The 22536-nt window shown below is 44.2% G+C and overlaps 1 long non-coding RNA gene across 1 annotated transcript in view; it reads left to right on the forward strand.

Annotated features, from left to right (window-relative positions):
• Nucleotides 1-22536, forward strand: part of LOC140706792 (uncharacterized) — a 42054-nt gene that overhangs the window by 13984 nt on the left and 5534 nt on the right. Inside the window, exon 3 of the long non-coding RNA XR_012086656.2 lies at nt 14879-14949. This is a non-coding gene — a long non-coding RNA (uncharacterized LOC140706792). The remainder of the gene's footprint in view (nt 1-14878; nt 14950-22536) is intronic.

Here is a 22536-nt window from a genome sequence, read left to right on the forward strand (position 1 = left end):
GGGAGAAATGTTTTGTGTTTGTGGTTTTTCTTGTTGTTGTTTGTTTTCTTTATTGTTTTTTCCTTCTCTCTTGCTTTATTATCTGGGTGTGACAGGGGGTTGTCTGGGGGACTGGTTTCTTGTTTGTGTTCCCTTTCTTTTTAAAGTTTTAATTTTTAAGATGTTTAATTAGATTAGCGTTTAATTTAAATGTGTATTTTATGTTATGGTTCGGATTAATTCTGTTAACCTTGTTACTATTGTATTGTTTACTTTTATTAATTTGGCATATTCTTGGGTCTTTCCTTTTTCTTTGCTTTTCTTTTGTTTGACATGGAGTGGAAGGCTTGCCCCGCCCCTTGCAGGGGTGCTTTGAACACCTGAGTGATTAGGGGTAGAGGGAGGTATGGCGATGGCACAGTTCTGACTCATTTCAGAAGAATGGTGAACAGATATTTGAAGGCTGTTCACTGTTCTGGCACTCTAACCGACCGCCAGTCTTGAGGTAGTCAGATCAGCCATCCCTCCACTCTAAATCTGTTACTGTTGAATGCCAGGTCTGTATCCAACAAATCCCAGATTATCCAAGATCTTATTGTGGAGGAGGATGTAGACCTGGCATGCATAACTGAAACTTGGATGGTCGAAGAAGGGGGTGTTCCCTTGACTCTTGCCTGTCCTCCTGGTTATGCAGTCCAGCACCAGGGTAGACTGGAGGGACGGGGGGGGAGTAGCCATTGTTTACAGAAGCACTCTGGAGGTGGTTAGGTGCTCTACAGTGGTGAAGCCAGGTCTGGAGGCCCTCCACATGTCAATAGGGGCCAGGGATGGTATTGGGATCTTGCTGGGTAACCACGCTCCCTGTGACCCAGCCATTTCCTTACCAGAGCTGGTGGACTTTGTTTCCGTGGCACTGTTGGAATCCCTGAGGCTTTTGGTCTTGGGAGATTTCAACATCCATACGGAGGCAGAGGTTTTCAGTCCGGCTCTTGAGTTCTTGGAAATCATGGATTCCTTGGACATGTCCCAACATGTTCATGGCCCCAACCAAATGGGTGGACACACACTAAACCTGGTGTTCTCCACTGAACGAAGTGAGTGTGGTCTAATGGTAACTGACTTTGTGTCAGTTCCCTTGTCATAGTTGGATCACCACCTAATAAAATGTAACCTCGCAGTGGCTCTCCCTCTCCTGAGGGAGCAAAGACCTATTTTAATGGCCCACCCTCGAAGGCTACTGGATCCTATAGGATTCTAGGATTCCATGAGAGGGATTCCGGCTGATCTGACTGGTGCTCCTGTTGAGGTGCTGGTTGATGCCTGGCTTGCTGCTGCCACCAGGGCTGTTCACATGATCGCTCCTAAATGTCCTCTCCATTGCAGAGCTCGGCCAGGGTCCTGGTTTAACCAGGAGCTGTGAGCTATGAAGCAAAACAGGAGAAGGCTAGAGTGCATTTGGAGACAGAACCTGACAGATTATAATCAGAAAGCTGTCAGGATCGCAACTAACCACTACCTTACTAAGGTGAGGGCTGCCAGTTGAGCTCACTTCGCTGTCCAGATAAGCAAAGCTTCAAATCAGCAGGTGGAACTTTTCCATTTAGTTCATGATCTATCTGACATTGGTCTAAGTGATGGGCCTCCTACTAGTATTTCACCTGACCAATTTGCAGCATTTTTAAAATATAAAGTGGAGGCCATCCGCTAGGACCTCTCACCTTTTTTGAATACAGTGGATTGAGCAGAGACGTCCAGCACTCCACCTTGCCCAATGAGACCCAATCTCTTTCAGTCTGTGACACCAGATATGGTGGACAAAGCACTTGAACGCTGTTGTGCCACCTCCTCCTCCTTTGACCCTTGCCCGGCCTGGCTAATCAAAGTGGCCAGGCCTTTAACAACTGAATGGGCCACAGCAATTATTAATGGGTCTCTCCAGGAGGGTAAGGTTCACCTTGCCCTCAAGGAGACACTTATTAGGCCCATAAGGAAAAAAACCAAGTTTGGCAGTGGACAAAACTGGCAATTATAGGCCTGTCGCCAATGTTTCTTTCCTTAGCAAAGTGGTAGAGAGGGTGGTGGCTGACCAGCTCCAGGCTCTCTTGGATGAAACCAATGCCTTGGATCCATTCCAGTTGGGCTTCAGGCCGTGCCACGGTATGGAAATAGCATTGGTCGCCCTGTTTGATGACCTGCTGAGGGAGGCTGATGGGCAAAATGTCTTTGTTGGTCCTCCTTGATATCTCAGCCGCCTTTGATACCGTCGACCACGGTATCTTCCTAGGGAGGCTCTCCGAGTTGGGAATCGGTGGTCTTGCGCTTGCCTGGCTGCGATCTTTCTTGGAGGACCATCCTCAGAGAATACAGCTTGGAGAGAGTGGTTTGGCCCCGTGGAGCCTCAATTGTGGGGTTCCGCAGGATTCGATTATCTCCCCAATGCTGTTTAATATCTATATGAGGCTGCTGGGTAGGGTCATCAGGGGGTGTGGAGCTTCATGCCATCAGTACGCTGATGACACCCAGCTCTACATTTCCTTTTCTCCAAACACTTTGGATGTCATTCCGTCCCTTCAGTGCTGCCTGGAGGCTGTACTGCAATGGATGCAGGAGAATGGACTGAGGCGAAACCCAGACAAGACAGAGGTCCTGAGGGTGGGTGGCCCCTCCATTGGTGGTTGGGAAACTCCCTCTCTTTTGGGGGAGGTACTCTCACCATGAAGAGTGAGTTTCGCAGCTTGGGGGTCCATCTGGATCCGGCGCTCACCATGGAAACCCAGGTGGCGTCAGTGGTCCTTTCCGCCTATTTCCATCTGTGACGGATTGCCCAGCTGTGTCCCTGGGGTGAGAAAATATCAGCATATTTCCCCCACTCTGACTGCTTTGCATTGGCTTCCTATCCATTTCTGCATTGATTTCAGTGTTAATGATGACATATAAAGCACTAAATAGTTTAGGACCTTGATATCTAGCGGAACGGCTCCTCCCACCTAAATCTGCCCGAACCACTCGTTCTAGCCAGGAGGGGCGGCTGAGGGGCCTAATGCCGAGGGAGGCCCGGAGAGAAAGAACAAGAAAGTGGGCCTTCTCGCCAGTGGCCCCTTACCTTTGGAATAGTCTGCCCCCAGAGATCTGTCTGGCTACCACGCTGGGTGTTTTAAAAAGCAGACTTAAGACCCGGCTCTTTAGGCATGCTTTCCCTCCTGTCATCACTTGCATTTTTTTTCTTTTCCCCATCTTGAACTATATTACTATTGTTGCCTTTTATTTTATTATATTGTTATTATTCCGTTTTTATTGTTAGCCACCCAGAGTAGACTTCGGTCTAGATGGGCAGTGTATAAATTTAATAAATAAAAATTTAGAGCTTGGTTATGTGTTTTGTACTAGAAACAAGGAAGTCTTGGCAGTCATGGGGTGTGTGCGTGCTTGACATGGTTCTGTTCTCATCAACAGTCTATGACCTAATTAGTTCCAGGTAGTCTATTATCTCCAGGAGAAAGGGCGACTTATTAGAATGGCCTTTCCTCAGAAGCTTGTGAGTCTTTGGGGATTCTCAATGTTTCTGAGATAACTTCTTGCTGACTTTTTGGGCAGTCCTATCTAGATGGCTAATCTTTGCAAAGGAGATGTGCCTTCAACCTAAATCATGGAACTTGACAGTCCTTCGATTTTTCTGAGCTGCTGGACGCAGAGAAATGGAAAGTGTGATTGCCAAAGTTCAGAAATTGAAGTCTTGGAATGAATCTGCCTGAACACAAAGGAGAAAGGAACTTTTATTGGTTACTCCATGGCAGGGATAGGCGGCTTATCCACTACCATTGCACCTGCTTGGCATCAAGCAACATAGCTTTTCAAGACAGCTGGAGACTTGCTATATCCCGGTCTAACTGTTTACAGTGGGCTACTTAATGTAGTTACTAAACACTTGGCAGATAAAATCATTTACATCTAGTGTACCTCAGACAGTGATTTCAGAGCAGAATTAGAGATGGTTGTTGCTGAGGCCCCATTTAGGCGTGTTGTGTTCTGACTGACAACTTCTTTTTTTCTGATGTGGAAATGCTGCTTGGCAGATGGAGACGATCTCTGGAATCAGAGGATATGAATGAAAAGTACAAGTACATGTCATCAATGTACTGTGTTCTATGTGGATTCTCAGTTCTTGGCCATCTTTATTTACTTGCTTGTGAGTGTGGCTCTTTTGATTCCACTTGACTTAACAATGTTCCGTATCATGAGCCATGGTCTTTCTGGGTTGTCTTGCAGGGGTGGGATTATAGAGAACTGTTTTCCAGTGGGTCCATCTATACTCAGAGGTTGGTACTGGAACACTGCTGCTCTGCTCTGTGGCTTTTAGTTTGCATAGCACCACACGCTTCCATCTTGTCTCATTTATGGTCACAACATCTTATGTGAAAAGGTCATTCAGAACACTGGGTTGAACACAGTACATGATGACATGTACTTTTCATTTCCATCCTCTGACTCCAGGGAGTTAATGAAAGGGTCAAACTAGTTCAAGAGTGGATGGGGACTGAACAATCCTAATCCAGATAAGATGGAGTTGGTCTAAAATATTGGCCATCCAGATGAGAAATGCTTTGAACTAGATTCTACTTTCTCTGACAACAGAGGCACAGCCCAAGGAGTTTCTTGATCCAATAATTTCCCTACATACACAAGGGACAGCAATAGTGAGGGCTGAGTTCCTTTTATCAACTCTGGCTTGTTTGTTAGCTGCAGCCTTGCATAAGCGCAATGAATGGACTCAATGCTGTTATCAGTGCCCTGGTTGTTTCCATGCAGGATTACCACAAGGATCTCCCTTCATTGGTCTACCTTCTAAAATCTGTCAAAAAGATGAAAAATGCTGCTGCTTAACTGCAGCTGTGCTCTCCAGAACTATCTAACTGCAACCGCATGGTCTATTTGTTTCCGTCGTCCTTGAGGGATTTGGGTTGTCCCTCACTGGGGCTGTTCAGTCACAAACAGGAAAGGTCCAAGTTTCAGTTTTTGGCATTTACTGTGTTATTGGATTAAATGGCCTCAAAATCCCTCTCCATTTCTGATTTTCTTACCCTTTTCCCTGTCTTCTAGTAGGCCAGGTCCAAGGAATCAACAAAGATCTTATGGAACGGTGTATGGGTAACCATCATTCTTTGAGCTGTTTTTTGAGCAGTGTCCAATCTTGCCCCCCATCCCTTAGTTTCAAATTGTCAAGGGGTCTTATCAATCCCTATGGGGAGGAACCATTTCTTGTTCTGTATTGTCAAATACATAACCCCTAATAGGGCTCTCAAGGCAAGTGAGATATTTAAGGAGTGGCTTTACCAGTTCCACATGCCCTGGTGAGTTTCCGTGGCTGAACGGATTTGAACTCAGACCTCCTGAGTCCTTCTCCATCACTCTATACACCACACCACACTGGGTATTCCATTCACTATGCCCTCTGCAATGCCCAGCAGATGGTAACAGAACAGGAAGACTGTGGCTCTGTTGTCTCAGTCCTTGCATTTTGATTTCCTACAGCTTTTTAGTAAGTCCTCCCTGTTGCTTCCATGGTTGCAGTCCTATATATGGGTCTCTACCAAAATATTATTATTATTATTATTATTATTATTATTATTATTATTATTATTATTATTATTATTATTATTATTATTATTATTATTATTATTATTATTATTATTATTATTATTATTATTATTCATCCAACAGTGAAAAACAGCTAATTTCCTCCATTTGCACTAATTATTCCCTGTGAAAAACAGGGATATCTTGTATATGCCAGCAAGCAGTTTGGAACAGTAGCAGATGAGTGCCATCCTGTAACCCAGCTCACTCCCAATCCTAGCAGTGGTGATCTGGTGACAATTTTGTTTTTTTTCTATTAAAGGTCCCATCCCAATGCCTTAAGGTTCCCAAAGGCTTCTCCAGGCAATAAGGGAGCCCTAGAGAACATTGAAACCTGGAAAGGTCAGGTATAGGAACTTTTTCCATGAGTTTAAATGAAATGTTTCCAGCACCTGATCTGAGTTACATCTGTGCAAAGTTAGATAACATGATTTTGCCCATTGTGTGCCAAATAGGTGAAAACCTTGAGCATGTGATGTGCCTCTATAAGGCTGGAGCTACACTGGCAAATAGTACAGGGTTTACTGGGGAAGTAAAACAGATGAATTTGAATCTTTTAAATGCCATCATGTGACCCAAAGGCCAACGTGAATAAACATTTTCCTTCAGATATATAGCCCCGTTCTGTCCCCCCCCGCCCCCCAGTTGCTGAGGACTTCCACTTTTTTCAATTTGGAACAATTTCAACAGTGTTTTTCCCATGTGGTCAGTTGCTTTCTTCTGGATGGGGATTTAACTGTGTGTGGTATTCTGGTGATGTACTAAGAATCTTTGGAAAATGTGAAATCTTTCTCCCTAGTTGCCCTGAACATTTTTTTAAAAAAATAGTTCAAAAACAAGAGTGGAATTTAGTGCTAAATCATCTTATTACTACATTGCTACATTGTTACCCCTGCACAGACGGAAAAAAAGATGAACATTGATATGAAATAGAAACATCTCCAATGAACTAGAGCAGGCTATTATGTTTCTGCAGTATGTTTGTATGTGGTGTACATTATGGAGAACTTGGAAAACTGTCATTTTCCCCTCACAGGAAGGGAGGCTGTGGCATCAGACTGAGGGGCCAGCGTGGGCACCAGCACTGAAACCATCTGTGATCTCTGTGTGGTACCTAATCCGAATAGAAGCCTAAAATAGGCTAGTGTACTTGCAGCCTAAGTATCCAGTCAAAAAGAAAGAGCATCAGATAGCAATACAAGCTATGGAGAAGAAAGATGGTCTGAAAGATGTCAAATTTGATCTAGAAGGTAGAGGAGAATTTTATCTTAAAAATGCCGTTTGGTTCCACAGTTGTTCTGATCAAGAAAAGTTATTTCAGTATTCCAGAAAGTGTTGGAGGATTTAAATACCAAGGAATCTTTGTTCACCATTCAAACTAATAAGCAGTTTTCTTTACAATCTTGTGCATGGCCAAAGTTATTGATTCTGGCTGCAGAACCAGAACTTCATTGAGAAGAAAACTATTCAGCTTTCTGGTTCAACATCTTTGCACTTCAAAAGACCAGCTTAATTTACCAGATAAACAGACAATGGCCAGGATGTTTACACAATCAACATTCTCATAATTCATTGCTTGTATTGACATAGTCACTTCTAAATGTCCTTTTTCTGTGCCATCTTCTCTGCATGTCTCAGGAACTGTTTTTTAGTCCACAGAAGCTCATGTGAAGAAAAATCTGTCAGTTTTTAAGATGCCAAAATATTTTTAATGCATGTTGAAGCTGACTCCTTATGGCTACCTCTTTAAAGATTATTTCGGAATGTTATTCTTTTTATATTAGGAAATATTATTTTCATTTCTGCTCTAAACTTATTAATATATAGCTTCTAATTGTCCTTGTAACTGTGTTCTTCTTTAACCTACATAAGTGTCCCAGTTCTGTTGTTAATAACTCATAATGTATTTATAGCAACATCACTTGTGACTTAAACTAGCACACATCTGACAATCTTGTAAAATTCCACCAGTTTAATTTGGATTCACATTTTACTCTCAGCCGGAAGAGCCATAAATAATTTAGGAGGCAGAGAAGTGTACATTTGTATGCGCATGAGAAAGGAAATCCTCCTGCTTCCCTTTTTCTAGAATTCCACTTCTCAACAGAGCAGATGGCAGCACAGCCAGGCCTCCCAACTCAGTACAGTGGGATGGTTTAGCTTAGCTAACAGACGGTGTTATGCCACTGCTGATGGGGTAGGCGGCCACATGGCCCTCACTGCCATCCAGACCTCCCAGTGCTCAGAGTCCACTTTTGTGCTTAGGACCACTTTTCTGGAAATAATTTCTCTCTCTCCATGTCTGCCTGCCTGTCTGAAAGAGAATGGTGGGAAGGTTGGGCAGGCAGGATGAAGAGACGGGTCTGTGCAACCCTGCTGTGCTGCAAACTCTGCCCACTTTTGGCGCTGGTTGCGCCTGTCATTGATTGGCAGCTGCAGCTCTCAACCAATGTTTCCCAATAGTTAGAGTCAGTGCAAGTTTCTTTTTTAAAAAAAGGACAAAATAGTGTTCTATCTGTTTATTAAAGGATTGTAGACTGTTAACTTGATTTACTACATTTTTATCTCCATGAGAGATGCCATTTGGTTTTTCTGCTCGTAGATGACAAAAGGTCTGGGATTGTCTCTGGTCAAATGTGCCGTTGTGTGCCAATAGATGAAGACTGAGATCAAGACTCAGATGTACAGATTTCCCAGTATGGCCTTGGGCCAGAGCCAGAGCCAGCGATTTTGGCAGCTCCAGCAAATGGAATGTTCCACCTCCTCTGCCATGAGACATGGGGATGAGCACCCAACCCCCAAGAAAAATAGGGAACAGAATGTCTCCAAAAAGAAAGCAAAAAGGAAAGGCTGTCTTAATCACCTCTCTGCAACCTCGATGTGTTTTCAGCCTGTAGCTAGAGATTTGGGCACCTAGGACAAACCGTATGTCCCACCCACTTGGCCATGAGTGTACCTATCTATTTCTGATCTACTCAACGAAATAGGGCAGTTTCATAAAGAAATGTAAAGAGAGAAAGCAGCCAGAGTCACTGACTTCTTTGCCTTGGACCTGTTCCACCCTTGTATGTTTGCTCACCTGTCTACATGGCATGCTCTTCCAAAATGATCTGCCTTAAATGGTTTGCTATTGTTCTCAACTGCATTTAACTTACCGGATTACAGTTTTTTGTTTTCTTTTTAAAATAGAGAATCTGATCCTGTCTGTTGAGTGCTAGCTTTTTTATTATTAAAAGAGGTTTCCCGTCAGGACTTTAAAAAAAGACTCAAACAAACAGCAAACCCAGCAGTAAATATAGCAGCGGCTTCTTCTAGCTCAAATAACAACTAGGAGTGAGAAGGCAGAGTTGTATTTAACGAAACTGCACGGTTTATTTAGTGTCCCTGGGTACAGCATACAATTTTCTCCCCATGAGAAAAATCTGAGAAATCTGTTTTTTCGTTTCCCTCTGGAAGTCAGGTCTCCTCTGGGAATGTGGCATGGCCAGGCCTGGGTGTCAATCAAGAAATCTGTCTGGCTCTGCAGAATGGGGCTGTGCAAGGTATTAATTGCACAGGCACTATGTCAATCACTGTGTCAGGTCAGAAAGTCTTGACACCCGAACAACTTCCCAAGAGCCCTATAGATCTTTACAGTATTAAACCTCTAGGAAAAAAATCTGAAGCCTGTGTTTGTCACAGCTAGCATTTATTCCTGAAAGGATTAATCCCAGTATGGAAACAGATAGCCATTTCCAATCATGAAAACTCATCTGGGTATCAAGCCTTGTTGGAACAATTCCAGGCAATATCAGAATGTTGTTTTTTACAAGCTTTATTTATCTACATTGCTCCTATGTTCCATATGCTCAAGAACACATCAAAGTTGTTGAAACATGTAACTTTTTGACGAGTTACAAGCACATTTTAGTTGTATAGAAATAAAGGTTACAGCATTTTAAAAAAGCTGTACAGTAGGTGCAGACATTTAAATCACATAAAAGACACCACAAAGTCTAACAGCTATGGAAAAAAAATGGTAACCACAAATAGTTGAAAATATATGAAAACTAAACTTAAGTTGCTGGCAAATGTGTCAGCTTTCTGTCCAAGTTACAGGAGCATATATGCTAAAATACAAATATAAAAATAATTTTAATTACATTATATTTATTTATTTATTTATTTATTTATATTTATTTATTTAACTATATGCTGCCCACACTACCCAAAGGTCTCTGGGTGGCTTACAACAATTTTTAAAGCACAATGTACACTTTCAGGATTGCAATTTTTTACATGGGCTCTTCATTATTTTAGTACTCTATACATACAGAATCTTAAACCTTGAAAACGGAACCATTCTTCTTCTTTTTTCCCATTGGAATGACATGAGCAGATTTTTTTAAAGCACTGAAACACTTTTTAATGAAATAATAGTACTGTACAAGCTGTTGTGGGGGCTCTGTGCAGATGGATCTTCTGAAGGGGAGAAGTTAAATGAGTGACGTGCCATCTAGAATTCGTAGAAGTTTACAGTAGTATGGTAAAATTGGAAGATACCCAAAGGTAATTGAATGTGATCTGCTGGCAAAGGAGGAAATCCACAGGAAAAGTATTCCTGGCAGAGGGGCATCTGAAGCCTCGTGGCGCAGTGGTTAAACCGCTGTACTGCAGCTAAAACTGTGCTCACGACCTGGGGTTCAAATCCCAGGTAGCCGGCTCAAGGTTGACTCAGCCTTCTATCCTTCCGAGGTCGGTAAAATGAGTACCCCAGCTCGCTGGGGGGGCAATGTGTAGCCTGCATAATTAAATTGTAAACCACCCAGAGAGTGCTTGAAGCACTATGGGGCGGTATATAAGCAGCACGCTTTTGCTTTGAAGAAGGAGAGTCCACTGTCTTCCAAGTTAGTCTATTTCACTGTCAAGCAGCTGTTAGTAAGTTCTTAATAATGTTCAGTCAATATCTCCTTCCATGTAATTTGAATCCATTGGTTCAGATCGTACCCTTTGGATTAATTTGGATGTGTATTTTTTACTTGCAGATAGAAAAGCCATAACGTAGGAGCTATGCAAAGGAAGCTCTTTTTGTTATTTTTAACTTCTCTTGCAACTCTGGAGCCATTCTGAGCTTTAGACTTCTTGGCATTCTCCTTACAAATATTGGCTACCTGTTTGTACTGTGCCTTGGTCATTTCCTCTTTTAAAAATATCTGGGTGTAGTCACGTGTCCCAAAAAACCATTTCAGTTCTTGTCATTTTGGCACAAGTGAACATTACTGTCAATTTATTTGCTTTGCAAATGATCCACAGTTTTGGGCTCCATAGTCGCTGCATTGCCACTGCACTTCAACAATTTTTATAATGCTTAGCAGTAAATCACTTACTATCCATGGAAAGTTCTTGCAGCTTCTGCAGAAGCAGCAGCAACAACATGAGCTTTATTTTCAGAAGTAGACAGACTTCTCCTTGTAGGTAGGTAGGTAGGTAGGTAGGTAGGTAGGTAGGGAGGGAGGGAGGGAGGGAGGGAGGGAGGGAGGGAGGGAGGAAGGAAGGAAGGAAGGAAGGAAGGAAGGAAGGAAGGAAGGAAGGAAGGAAGGAAGGAAGGAAGGAAGGAAGGAAGGAAGGAAGGAAGGAAGGAAGGAAGGAAGGAAGGAAGGAAGGGACAAGCTGCATGTGACATATCCCACCAAGTGGCTCATCAACTAACAGTTGGAAGTGACAGGAAAATAGTGATACAGTATATTATTTATGAAGTTTATTTTAAGAAGAAAATTTTAGGGTAGTGGGGACTCAGAAACAGGATGGAAAATGAATTGATTTGTATGAGATGGCACATGTAGCCTACAGAACCATTACAAATAACAAGAAATGTATTGATTAAAGTGATAGCCACGTGGATAGACACACACACACACACACCATGTGACTATACGTAGAAATATATCTATATTAAAAAGAAGGAAAAATAAATGATTCAAATACTCTGTGTGACTAGGCCCTGAGCTCCACTCTCTTTGAATATTTGTTACCATGGGATCGAAAAGCCATCTAAGCGTGTCTTTGCAGAGGACAAGGCTGAAGGAAATAGTGTCAATGGACTAGCCAAAAACTGGCTCCAAGTACAGCTCAGGCCTGTAGCTTTTGAGCAAGTGTGGGTAACTCTTTTTCCCTGTGAAGTGGGTTGCATGTCTTGTAGGAAGATCTGTTCTGGATCACTCTTTCCTTTCATTACTGTGCCAACTCATGATTTAATAGCTCTTTAAGACAGGGATGGAGAACTAGATTGGAATAAGAACTGGATTCCAGGGACACAGGCAGCTTGTGGGCCAAGGAGGGAGGTATCTTATTTCAGCAATTTTGGGTTGAGGTACCCCCCCCCCGCTCATACTTAAGCTATTACCAGAAAAGGCAGGGGGGGTCAGATTTACAAACACACATGAATACATACACAGGCTGTGCAAATTATTTGCCCAATTCAGAATGGAAATGTGTGAATCTTTTGCCCAGGATCTCTGATAAACTGGGGTTTATTTACCAGCCCATTCTGCCCTCCTGCCAAATGAGGAATATGAGGAGGGTGGGTGGAAAGTTTGCTGTTCTTAATTTGCTAGAAGGTGATTGGTTCCATGGGTTGGTGGAAGAAGGGGCAGGGTCTTGAGCCTGAGGGACATTCCTCAGACCACTGGTGGTGCAGCTCTGGATGGAGATGTACATTCCCCCCTTCTTCCCATTTCACTTTGGGTTGTTGCTTTTAGATTGTGAACCTGAAAGCAGGGTCTGCCTTGATTTTTATTGATCTGTAAGCTGGTTTGGGAAGCTTTTCGTCTTAAGAGTAGGCTAAAAATGCTATAAATAAACAAACAATCTGGGTATGTAGGAGATCCTTAGGGGAGTCTCAATTTGAACTGACACATTACAGTACAGACCCCATCATTCTCTTGCAAGATCTATGATAATTTCTGCAAACAAGTGTAGAATTTTGAAAGCAGGATGTAAAACTGGCTGTTAGGGTGAACTCTGGAGAATATGGACAGGATACAAATAGCAACTCTAGTGGATTATGCCAAACCTCATAAAGTATAATGGTCTTGGCGGATTTACATTGACCTCCTGAACTTTAGTAACCTTGTGGATTTTCTGCATGTGATGTCTCAGAATTCATAGATGCCAAGTGTTTTTTTTTTAAAAAAAAACAACTTATTTTTAAGGTTATTCAATTTTCTTTGTTTGTTTATGTTATTTGGGAAAATGTATAATGGTTTGTTTTGGTTTATCTTTAAATATTATGTGTAAATGTACTCCTGGATAGCTCAATGGTTTAAGCATCTGGTTGTAGAACCAGAGTTCGGAGTAGAATTCCCCATTGAGTCTCCTTGACAGGGACTGGCCTCGATGATCCATAAGGTCCCTTCCAGCTCTGCAGTTTTATTAATAAAAAACTCCAGGCACAGTCAAAATTATAAAAACGTTGACTGGTATTATATAACAGATACAAGTTTTAACCAAAAACCTAAGTATCTGTTAAATATCGACGCAGTATGTATGCTGTTCCCAATATTGCCATCTTTTGTAGCTCTGATGGTGGTGTGATTTCTGAGATCTGCAACTGCTTATAGTACTGTGTGAAATTTCTTGATATTGTTCCCAAAGCCCCAATGATTATGGGGACCACTGAAGTGTGTTTCTTCCATAGGCGAGATGTTTCGATTGCTAGGTCTCTGTACTTTGATAGTTTTTCTAATTCTTTATTTTCAACTCTGGCATCCCCTGGAATTGCAATGTCAATGATCCGGACATTTCTTCGTTCTATTACCATTATGTCTGGTGTGTTATGTTCAAGGTGTCTATCCGTTTGGATCTGGAATTCCCACAAGATCTTGACTTCCTTATTTTCTGACACCTTCTCTACCTGATGTTCCCACGGGTTTTTTGAGGCTGGCAAGTTATATTTTTTGCATAATGACCAGTGCACTAACTTTACCACTCTATCATGTATAACTTTGTAATCTGTTTGTGCAATCTTTGGACATTTGCAGATGAGGTGTGACACAGTTTGATCTTTTTTCTTGGCAGAGTCAACATTTGTTGTTAGCACTAATTCCTTGGATGCTAATGATGATTCATTTTGTTTATTTACCCTATTTATTAAAAATATTTAATGCTGATAAGCTAATTTAAGGAAAATTGAATCCAGGCTAATTTGGGTGGGCAACTGATAGCAACATTCCACTTGAATCCTGGGGCCCCCTTCTAGGATGAGTGCAGTCTTCATTCCCCAGACCTGAATCAGGATTATCTTCATTTGGAGGAGCTCCATACATAAGCATCAGCACACATAAATGGGAGGGTTTGAGCATCTGTGCATGTGGCAAATGGCATTAATTTACAGCAGTGGTTCCCAGCCTTGGGTAACCTAGGGGTTCTTGTACTACAGTTCCCAGCTCTGCTGGCCAGGTTTTCTGGGAGTTGCTGTCAAAGAACACCTGGGTTACTCAAGGTTGGGAACCACTGCTCTACACTAAGGTACTTAATCTAATGCAGATACATTAGTCTACACCTGCACTTCCTTTGCATATTCTCACTTTATTTAGTGCCATTGAGCTTCAACTGAGCCTCACTTCTCAGATTTCAGTTGAAAGGCTTCCAAGGAGACTACAAGGGAAGGAGCAGTTTGCAGGGACTTGTGGGACAGAATATTTCAAGCCAAAGGGCTTGGACAGAGAGGAGAAGAAGTGTTCCTTCTGGAGGAGCCTCTCCAGGACCAGTAGGCAATGGCCTTTACTAGCTTGACGTGGGCTGAGTCCAGCTGTCTTCTCTCATAGGGGGTCAAGTGTGAGAGGCCTTGCTCGGTTTTTTAACAGCAACCAGCAGTGCAACTGTTTAGTTGCCACGTGACCTCCTGCCCTAATTGTGACCAGATGGCTGTGTCCTGCCACGACTGGGGCAGGGGGCAGCCCACCAGGGGCTGGGTGCATGTTTATCAAGTCCTTTCCCTTCCTTTCCTGGCTCCAGCATGTGCTTCAGAGCAGCGTTCTTCCCCTCCATGCTATATAGCACAGCTGGACCCAGTTAACCTTCTTGGCTTCAAGGGAACAAATAATTCTTCCACTGTGTTCTCTCCATGATTCCTTTCATAACTGCAAATCTGTTCCAACTCTTTTGTTTTAAGCCAGTGAAGCAAATGGCCCTAGCATTATTTGGGGAGGGTAAATTGGAGCTGGGGAAAAATCTGGTTCCATGATGTGGAATTAATGGCTCTCCTTTCCCTCCTTTGAACACCCAGAATCCCAGCCCTTCAACATCCTGCAATGAATAACATTTTTCCAGGCTAACACATTTGGAATGGGAAGAGAGGTGAGTGCGATACACAACCAGCCAAGAGATTTTACTGTTTGAGGCACAGTATCCAAGCCTTCTTGAGGCAGTTCTCTGATCAGGGTTCTTGCCTGGAGAGAAGCTTCAGAGCATGGCCATCAAAAGTTATGAACAGTCAGGAGTGTTGAAGTGTCAGGAGCCTGGTCTCAGAAATCCTGAGAGGATGTTTACTGAAAACTCTGAAGACTGGGACAAACATAGTTGCTATGTGCTTTTGTAATGCAGAAATACTTTGATAATGCCTTATAAAATTGAATGCTAATTCCCTGGAGATACATGGCAAAATGTCCCCCATTCTAGAAGAGTATCACTCTATTTAGAGGAAGTCTCTTTTTTTCACTCATTTAAAGAAAACTTGTCATTTGACTGTTTCTGTCACCTGTCATTGCCCTCCAAATATGTCTCTTCCTATGCCATGAAACTGCAACAGTGTATCTATTTTTCAATGCTCTTGCTGGTAAGCCTGCTCCACACATGCTCAGTCTTATAACAAAGTGGTTGTTTTTCCCTTTTCAAAGGTTGATTTTTTTTGAGAATCAGTAATTCAACCCCTGCAGCCTAGATTCCTTCCAAATAAAAAAAAAAGAGTGTGAAATCAATCATTTTCTTTCCAGATCAGCAAGACTAGTGTTTTGAAGTTATTTTATCTGTTTTAAATCTGGGGACATTGTTGCTTATTTCTGCATGGAGGAAGGTTAAAAGTTTTACGTTTAAAAAACCATAACTCCAAAAATGTTTGCCCAAATTTCCACATATTTAACACAGAGTAAGAGCAGACTGTCTGCTACATCTGTGCTAAACTTGGTGCTGATCTGAAGTCCGGTCTCAAAGATACAATTTTTTGTTTGCGCTACCCCATTTTTACAACTGCCTTGTAGAATGTTGATGTGCTGTGCTGCACAATAACATCACTGCATTCTCATGCAGTGATGATAATCTTAGAGCATTTTATATTGTAGAAAGGCCTATCAGAGCCACTATATTTTGGTTCTGATTTGATGGCACACAACACACACACAAAATGACACACACAATATAATATTGAACCCAATATTGTAAGGCGTGAGAGTCAAGCAAATACCTAATTCCAATACCCAGAGCATAATGGGGTCATATTTGCAGACAGCCACAGCAATTGACCCTCTAATCCTAATCGTATTAATCTGCATCCATTGTCTTTTTATAATTATGTGTCCTGATCTTCAAAGCACTGTTCTGTCATCAGACATGGATCTTCACTGAGCCTCCTAATTTTTACAGGCAGTCGTAACAAAGCTATCACCAAAGCTCCCATCTGTGCACATGAATTGCTACATAAATATTGCTGATCCAATGGATCGCAACAATAGTATGGTAAGAAAACCTTATTTTGAGATGAATTAATTTGGCAGACAGATCTCCACCAGTATCACCAACATAATCCTTAAAGGGCATTGGTTTTGCTGGTGTATTCTTTGTACAACTTTGGTACCCTGAAGCAATAGGTCTGTGATTATGTTTCAGGAATACAGTATGGTGATGTGATTTATTAGTGATTTGGCAATGATTTCATTTAAAAACCATGAACCAGTTCCTCTCAATCCATATTTCCATGCCCCAGCACTGCTACAAAGCAGCGGATCTGGCCCTTCTCCCACAGTGCAGTGAATGAATATAGCTGCTAGCTGTCATTTGACAACAGATTAAGATCTATGCCTTGTATTGTTGTTTTTGTGCCACAGCCATACAACAGAACAGCATAACCATTATTCTGCGTGTTATTTTGATGCTGTGAAGCAATGACTGTGATATTTTTGGAGCAATTCATGGACATGACGTGAGCTCTGGTTTGGAGATCAATACGGATGTTTTCATGTTTTGCCGAACGGCAATGCTTGTGAAATGCTGTATGTTAACAGTGCAATTTGTGGTAACAGATGATATCTGTAATATGAATTGCAACTCTGCGTGGGTTTTGTGGTACAGCAAATTGAGCTGCCTCGCCATGACACATCCCTTTACCAGAGCCCCAGGGAGGTCCCGTCCACTGGCAGTTTTAATAGCCCTGCTGCCACTGCTGTTTGCCACCTCTGCATAGAAGACCTGAGTCATTCTACGTTTCTGGGGGCAGGGGGTGTGCGGCAGCTTGTGAACAAAGGAGGCAGCCTGGGCTAGGATTATCATCTTTATTTTTGGTTCCCTGTTGTCGGTCCCTAGGCAGACATGTGGAAGACAGAAGGTCAAAACAAGCTTTCCCTGGAATGCATAAAAACTCTTAAGACTTGTGTGAGTTATGTGCCATCAAGTCGCACCTGACTTACAGTTACCCTAATGTGGCTTTTCAAGGCTTGTAAGACATTTAGAAGAGTGAATTTACCAGCACCCTCCCCACCCCCTCGTGAGTTCTGATGGCCCAGTGCACATTCTTAACCCAGATCTTTTGACTCCTTCGCTGTCACAGTAAGTATCCTGCTTCCAGACTTGAGATTACCGGACTACAACTCTCAGGAGCTCAAACCAGAACAAGCGATCACTGGTGCTTCTGCGAGTTGTATTCGAAGCACATTTAGAGCCCCCGAGTTTGGGAACTGTTGGCTTTTCCGAAAGGGTGGCGGCTGAGGTACTGTAGCACGGAGAGCTCCGTTTAGTCGTAGCTCTTATATCAATGCCTCGCCCTCCTCCTTTTGTCCCCTCTTTTTTGCTCTCAACTTCACTGCATTCCGAGATCAGGCCTCGAAAGCTTGCCGTCTCCGATTCTCCTCTTCCATGGTCCAGTATGTATCTGAAATGGCGGCGTGCCGCGCATGCTGCATCTCTGGTCTGCCTTTTCCTTGCCGGCTGCAGAGAAGCACCAGGAAGCCTGCGGAGGGGAGCGTGACGTTCCCCTTCGGTCCTGCTCCCCCCCCCCCCAGCGTGCTGGTGCGGCTGCCTTCCTGTTGCAGTCACGGGAGTGTGTGTGTGTGTGTGTGTGTGTGTGTGTGTGTGTGTGTGTCTGTCTCTCTCTGCTTGCCCCCGACCTTGGCCGGAGCGGGAAGAGCGGGGTGTGTGTGTGATTCATTGCCAGCCGGGTCCAGCCAGCTCTGCTGCCTCACGCGGGGAGAATCCCTTGCCTCGTTGAGCAAGCGGGGGGAAGAGGACGAGAGGAACTGGGACAAAAGCAGCATGCGGGCGGGGGGGGGGGAGAGAGGAAGAGTTTCCAGCTCCGGAAATGCCCGCCCCCCAGAGCTGGTCTGGCAGCCCAGAGGAGGGAGCGACCGCTCATTCGCTGGCTGTCACGAGTGGCAGATTGCGGGATGACCCCATCGGGGAAGAATGGGGCTCCCGGCCCTCGTGGTGCTGGAGCGGCCGCCCGAGGCGCGCTTCCCTCCCCCGCCCCTCCTGGTGTGAGCGGCGCGTCCTCCCTCCCCCCTCCCTCCCTCCCTCGCTTCCTCCCCGGCACAGAGCATCCATGCAGGGTGGAGGAGCGCGCTCCGCTTTCTGCATAGAGAAAGCGGCAGATGCCCTTGCGGCCCGCGGAAGACCGCGAGTCTTTTCCTGACGAATTCAGGGCAGGCACACACACACCCTCACTCCTTTGCCTGACCACAGGCACGCAAGCCAAGCCTCTGATCCGGAGCAAAGCAAGAGTCTGCACGACACATTGAACGTGACCTGCCCAGTCTGAGTGCAGTCCCCTCCCCCTTTCTCCATAGTTTTTCATTTGGCTAGTTGTCTCTTACTTTATTCCCAGTGCGATATAGGGGATAGAGATCCTGGAGATCCGGGTTTGAATAACCCCTCAGCCATGGAAACTCACAGCGGGAGTGGAAGTGGTAAAAGGTAACGGTTAGGTAAAGGTTTCCCTTGACAATTGGTCCAGTCGTGTCCGACTCTAGGGCGCAGTGCTCATCCCCGTCTCCAAGCCGTAGAGCCAGCGTTTGTCCACAGACAGTTTCTGTGGTCACATGGCCAGCGCAAGTAGACACCCATCTCTGTTACCTTCCCACCGTGGTGGTACCTATTTATCTACTCACATGTTTACATGCTTGCGGACTGCTAGGTTGGCAGGAGGAACTGGTAAAACCACTCCTCAAATATTTCACTTACCTTGAAAGCCCTATTAGGATCTCTGTAAGTCGCTTCCAACTTGACATCACAGAATAGACACAGTTGTCTTTTTGCCCCCCTCCCCATGCCTTTCTCGAGGGGGGAATGTATGTGGAAGCTAACTCTCCGTATCTTTCAATGGCAGACCTTAATTCTATTCAGAGTATTTTCCTTAGTTTGGAGACAAAAAGTGATGAGTAAAACACACACAAGCCAGCTCTTCTGGGATGAATAGTGAGTAACTGAGCTAGCTACCTAACTCATCCCTGAGCAATCCATCCAGCTGTTAAAAGCAATTGTAACAAATAAAACATGTGAGAGCCTGATGTTTCTATAGCTTCCTCATTGCTCCCAATTTTCTTCATCCGGGCACCTTAAAATTCCCTTAAAAAAACAAAAAGAACACCTTGTTGGCAGAAACAAGGACAATAAAACAAACCCTTTATTTTGCTGTTTAGTCCTTAAGTCATGTCCGATTCTTTGTGGCCCAATGAACCAGAGCACACCAGGCCCTCCTGTCTTCCACTGCCTCCCGGAGTTGGGTCAAATTCATGTTGGTAACTTCAATGACACTGTCCAGCCATCCTGCTCTCTCTCGTCCTCTTCTCCTCTTGCCTTCACACTTTCCCAACATCAAACTCTTTTCCAAGGAGTCTTCTCTTCTCATTAGATGGCAAAAGTATTGGAGCCTCAGCTTCAGGATCCATCCTTCCAGTGAGCAGTCAGGGTTGATTTCCTTTAGAATGGATACATTTGTTCTCCTTGCAGTCCCGGGGACTCTCAAGAGTCTCCTCCAGCACCACAATTCAAAAGCATCCATTCTTTGGTAGTCAGCCTTCTTTATGGTCCAGCTCTCACTTCCATACATCGCTACTGGAAAAACCATAGCTTCGACTATGCAGACCTTTGTCGGCAAGGTGATGTCTCTGCTTTTTAAGATGCTGTCTAGGTTGGTCATTGCTTTCCTCCCAAGAAGCAAGTGTCTTTTAATTTTGTGGCTACTGTCACCATCTGAAGTGATCATGGAGCCCAAGAAAGTAAAATCTGTCACTGCCTCCATCTCTTCATCTTCTCTTTGCCAGGAGGTGATGGGACCAGTGGCCATGATCTTGGGTTTTTTGATGTTGAGCTTCAGACCATTTTTGGCACACTCCTCTTTCACCCTCATTAAGAGGTTCTTTAATTCCTCCTCACTTTCTGCCATCAGAGTGATATCATCTGCATATCTAAGGTTGTTGATATTTCTTCTGGCAATCTTAATTCTGGCTTGAGATTCTTCCAGTCCAGCCTTTCACATGATGTATTCAGCATATACATTAAATAAACAGGAAGACAATATACAGCCTTGTCATACTCCTTTTTCCCAATTTTGAACCATATCCAGTTCTAACCGTTGCTTCCTGTCCCACATATAGATTTCTCAGGAGATAGGTAAGGTGGTCAGGCACTCCCATCTCTTTAAGAACTTGCCATAGTTTGCTGTGGTCCACACAGCCTCTTCAGCATATTTTCAGCCTCTTCAGTGTATTTTCACGGTTATGTATTTTCAGCATCAGTGGTTGTTGCATAAACTTGAATTACTGTGATGATGAAAGCTCTGCCTTGGATTTGTATTGACATCATTCTATCATTTTTGAAACTGTATCGCATTACAGCTTTTCCCACTCTTTTGTTTACTATGAGGGCTACTCCATTTCTTCTACGGGATCCTTGCCCACAATAGTAGATATGATAATCATCTGAATTGAATTCGCGCATTCCTGTCTATTTTAATTCATTAACTCCCAGGATGTCAATGTTTATTCTTGCCATCTCCTGTTTGACCACATCTAGCTTACCAAGGTTCATAGATCCTACATTCCAGGTTCCCATGCAGTATTTTTCTTTGCAGCATCGGACTTTCCTTTCACTTCCAGGTGCATCTGTAGCTGAGCGTCCTTTCGGCTTTGGCCCACTTCATTAGCTCTGGAGCTACTTGTACTTGTCCTCCGCTTTTTCTCAGTAGCATGTTGGACGCCTTTTGACCTGAGGGGCTCATCTTCCAGCATCTTATCTACTAGCCTTTTTGTTTCTGTCCATGGAGTTTTCTTGGCAAAGATACTGGAGTGGCTTTCCAATTCCTGCTCTGGGTGGATCGCGTTTAGTCAGAACTCTCCACTATGACCTGTCCCTTTTGGGTGTCCCTGCACGGCATAGCCCATAGCTTCTCTGAATTACTCAAGCTCCTTCGCCATGACCAGGCAGCAATCCACGAAGAGGTCCTTTATGAGGACCAGCCAAAACCATAACGTAGTATGCAGGTTTTGGAAGATGTAGCCATGTTGGTCTGTGCTAACATGCCAGGCAAAAACAAAACAAAAAATATAATATAAATAAAGAAGACAAAAACACTGTGGCACGTTAAAGACTAACTGCTATATTTTAATGGGAGCCTTCGTGGGCAAGCTCCCATTAGAATATAGCAGCTAGTCTTTAAGGTGCTGTGACGTTTTGGTCTTTTTTAAAAATCATTTTTGTTTTGCTTTTGCCTGACGTGGTATGGAAGCTTTTCCATCTCTCCAGACTGGAAAAGGGGAGGAGGGAAGACCCACAGAGTGATGTTTAGAGTGAGGGAGGGAAACGGCAGTGTTCTGTTCTTACTGAGAAATGGAGATGGCATTTTTGCACATCTAATTAGCGCGGCTGGTTTTCTTGGTCCCAAAGTTTTTGTTTTGTTTGGCAATGGCAATTCTGTATATGTCGCTAAAGAGGCACCCTTGCCAACGCAAATGCTGCTGCCGCTGACACGCTTTCTCTTGCGATCCAGGCTTTGTTTATTTGGCCAGGATCCCTGCAGAATCTTATTACTATGGCAACACGGGCTTTCAAGAAGTGGAAGCGACGTTTCCCGCCCTCTTCCCCAAACGGAGCGAGCGAGCGAGCGAGAGCGCGCTTCTGGTTTCTCGCCGATCGAAGGCCCCCGATTCCCCGCCTTTTCCCGCTCCGGGCAGAAATAGCATTCTTCCTCCAGATCGCAAACCGGGGGGGGGGGGGGCTCGTGGTGGGGGAATCACCCCATTTCCCCGCTTAGGTTGAAGACAGCACCCTCACCCCCCCCCGCCGCCCTTCCCCCTCAGAAGAGAGCCCTTATGCTTTAGACGGCTTTAGCAAACGGGGGCGGAGGCGCCTGGTTTAGTTTGTCTGCTGGAGGAGACCCCCCCCTCCCTGCTTCCCCTTTCGCAAACGGAAACCGCCCCCCCCCCGGTTCCTTGCGCAGGCTCGGAAGCTGGCAGTACCCAAAGCCGCTTCTCCCACTCAGTCCCCCCTTTTCGACGAAGCGTCGGGGGCGCACGCCTCCCTCCGCGGTCTTCATATGCAATTGAGGTCACCCCCCGCGTCTCCATAGCAACGCCGGATTCCTGACGGCGCTCCCCCGCCCTCGTGCGCCCGACAGCTTCGCGCGGCAAGACTGTACAATTTCTCTGCACATTTCTTTGTGAATAAATCCCACGGAGGAACTTA

This window comes from Pogona vitticeps, chromosome 4 (assembly GCF_051106095.1).
Source record: "Pogona vitticeps strain Pit_001003342236 chromosome 4, PviZW2.1, whole genome shotgun sequence".
Classification (NCBI taxonomy): Eukaryota; Metazoa; Chordata; class Lepidosauria; order Squamata; family Agamidae; genus Pogona; species Pogona vitticeps.